This window comes from Lathyrus oleraceus, chromosome 7 (genome assembly GCF_024323335.1).
Source record: "Lathyrus oleraceus cultivar Zhongwan6 chromosome 7, CAAS_Psat_ZW6_1.0, whole genome shotgun sequence".
NCBI lineage: Eukaryota > Viridiplantae > Streptophyta > Magnoliopsida > Fabales > Fabaceae > Lathyrus > Lathyrus oleraceus.
In genome coordinates, this window is record NC_066585.1 from 544,070,506 (window position 1) to 544,074,420 (window position 3,915).

Sequence of the window (3,915 nt, forward strand, 5' to 3'; positions counted from 1 at the left end):
TAACAATGCAGCTAGCAAATCACTTTAAAAATTTCCTCAATCTTGGATCAAGAGGGAGCTTAGATCGAGGGGGAGTTTTCAATTGTTAGAGAATGAAAGATTAGATCAAACTTTCAATAAAGAGTTGTCATCATTAAAAAGGGGGAGAATGTGAAGACAAGTTTCTCAAAGTGTTTTGATGAAGACATGCTTACAAGAAAATATGCATTATAAAAGAATGGATCAAGACTCAACCTCAAGTACAAGCTTCACTTTTAAAAGCATTTCAAAATCTTGAAGATTACTGTTGATTTGATCAAAGTGTTAAGGTATTAAGTTCTCAACCTCTCTATGTTCATTCAAGTGCTCTAGGTTTTCATACATACATATCATGTGTATTTAAGGCCTCTTAAACATTTTCCTTTTGGCCTTATAATTCACTTTCAATACATTATGTTCTTCTATTTTTATGGTAATCGGTTACCAGACTTAAGGTAATCGATTACCAGATATGCGTGTTGCCTACTGTGACCAGTTTTATAGCAGGTAATTGATTACATCATTATGGTAATCGATTACACAATTCAATTTTTCTAAATTTTTAAACGCTGACTCAGGTGTAACCGATTGCACCACATTGGATAATTGATTACCACTGAACCAGTAACAGAAAGAAATGCATTCTTCCATGGAAACTCTTTCTGAAATATGTTCTTGAAGCATGACATCCTTTCATGTATCATTATCATTTAGAAAGGTGTCTAAGAGTTATATATAACACATTTCTGCAGAATTTGAAGACACCTCTTTTACACAAACATTTTCAAACAATATTCTTCTTCATCTTTTCAAATTCTCTCAAGTGTTCTTGATTAAATTTTCTGGTGAAATTTTTTACACAAAATTTTCATATACATTCATATAGTTTCATCCATATCATCATTAGAGCACTTGTATGTCGTAAAGAAGATTGATTACTTTAAAGGAGAAGATCAATCAATAGATTGAAAGATTATTCCATCTGTTATTCCACCGTCCAGGATTGTTGGAAACAAGAGAGTCATTAAGAGAGGATTGTTCTCTTAGTGGACTTAGTGAAAAATCCAAGAGGATTGTTCTTGGTATTCTTGTTAGAGTCTGTATAGAAAGACTAGACTATCTTGTCCATAAGATCTAACTATAATAAAGTCTCTTACGTGTGGTAAGGGGACTGGACTATTCTCGGAATGTGAGGGGAACCAGTATACGTCTTGGTGCTCTTTACTTTCTGCACTTTACTGTTTCATTGCATAACCAAACTAGAAAAGAAAGAACAGGTTTTCATAAAACCGGAAAAGTTTTCAAAGAACCTAATTCACCCCCTCTTATGCGCATACTCAACTTACAAGAAACACTTTTTAATCAATTTCATACACGCGTTGATAGATTTTAATACATTTAATGGAAATATAAAAAGTTTGAAAAAAAATTGTGATTCCCTGAGTACTTCAAGACTTACTCTTGACCTTTTATAATTTAAATTAATTATTCCACTACTACGAATAACCTATTTTACTTCTGTTGGGAAAGAGTTATTGCCTCAGTTTTCTGGGCAACGTAAAGAATGGTGTTGTTAAAAGTCTCCACTTTTCCCTTCGAGCTATCTTCAAGCAAGAGAAAAGGTGTAACACGTAAGGTGTTCGATTCCCAACAACTCATATATATGTGTTAAGCCATTGTTGGATTGAAAGTTATTATGATATAAATCATGTATATAAAATTTAATATCAATCGGAAATCATTTACATGTCAATAAGATACATAAAAACGAATGTCTTACAAAACTTCGTGAAAATCGTTAATTTTTATTATTCTCTTTAATATATTAAATGATTTTTTTATTGATGTGAAATTTTATTGGCATGATCTATATGATAATAGCTTTCAATCCAATAACGAATTTTATTATACAGACATATGGTGAAGAATTATCGAAGATGTCATGTTACTAAATTTTACACATTTGTGTCATTTGATCATGACTATATATATATATATATATATATATATATATATATATATATATATATATATATATATATATATATATATATATATATATATATATATATATATATATATATATATATATATATATATATATATATATATATATATATATATATATATTAAGAAACGAGAACTATTTATCAACTATAAAGTTTAATTAACGTTTCAGATTTAAAAATTCTATATAAAATGCACCTCATTGAATTTTTTTTCTGTTGCACTTAATATTTAAAACTTCCATAAAAAGATTTTTTTTCAAAAATATTTTTATTGTGACTATTAAATCATTATAAAAATATAGGTAAATCATTCTTTATAAACATAATTATATTTAGTTAGGATATTATTATAAAATATAATTCAAATATCTTTTGTATTTTTATTTAAAATTAAAATGATCTAAACAATAAATATTTAATTCACATTATATTTTAAGAATAAATATATTTGTTGTATTTTAAGAACTATTATATCCATTTATATTCTTATTATAGATTTTTGAGCATAAAATATTTTTATCATTGTTTTTGTTTTTTTAATTAATATACAAATATTTATTATTATTATTCAATAGTCAAGTCATGACCTTTTAGAGGATGAGGCTTAAACTTAATTGGCGAGATTAAGACCTCATCATCGAAAGTACATAGATATATCATGATGGGGATATATTATTACACTAAGTGGACAGAAGTCATCCCTTGGCCTAATGTCGACTTAGAAGAAGTGATTAGTTTCATCCAAAATTATAGTATATATTGATGTTGAATAGCTGAGACTATTACCACTAACCAAGGCTCAGTTTTCACGGGGCGAAAAAATGGTGGAGTTTGCCTTAGAAGTAGAGTTCAAGTTACTAACTTCAACACCTTATTATACTCAAGTTAATGGTCAGGTTGAAGCGGCCAACAAAATCGTGATTGGTTTAATAAAGAAGCACGTGAGTCAAAAGCCAAGGAATTGACATAGAACTTCAAAATCGTGATTAGTTTTTTACTAGGGAGTATTGAACATTGTGGGATTTTTATTTTAGAGCAACATCTTTGTGAGAGACACACCACATATTCACCCAAAATCTTAAGGTGATAGATGAATGAGTTCTCTCGCTTATAAATACTCAAATCTCTACATTTTCAATCAATATGAGACTATTATCCATATCACTCATATTTGATACATTCTCAACAATGTTGACTCAAATCAATTCAACAACAATTTGAGGGCTGGAATGGACATTGACAAAATTTTGTTTTGGATGGATAAGTGGCTAGGTAGAACATCAATGAGGTATCTTTTTCTAACCGTTAATCGTGCTAATGACACATCCGTAGAATACCGAGATACAACAGCAAATCAAACTTTTGCATTCAATTCAAATTCCAAGATTTTCAAGAAATATTTCTACACTTTTTTCTCACCTAATTATATCTAATTAATGTACTATTTCTTTCGCCTCAAATTATACTATATTTTGACCGTATCATATAGATTATAATTAGATGAACACTTCGGTATACTCATATAAATTGGTTGGGTATTTATCCGCCGTTTATTCATGAAATGCCATCCTACTTTTTATAATAACTTAAAAAAAATTAAAATCTAAATATATTTTTTTGAAAATTTTTGTGGGAAGGAGTATCAGAGGAGAAAAAGGTTAGTTGGGTAAGTTGTGAGTATATATGCAATGTTAAAAAAGAAGATGGGTTGGGAGTAAAAAAACCTAGAAGCATTCAACATATCTCTCTTATCCAAATGGAAATGGAGATGCACTCAAGAAATGGTGTATCCTTGGATTTAGATTTTCACATTCACGTATGATAATGCATGGATTCTATTGCGCACATTAAGGGAGGTGTATCCTTGGAGATGCACTCAAAAAACCTA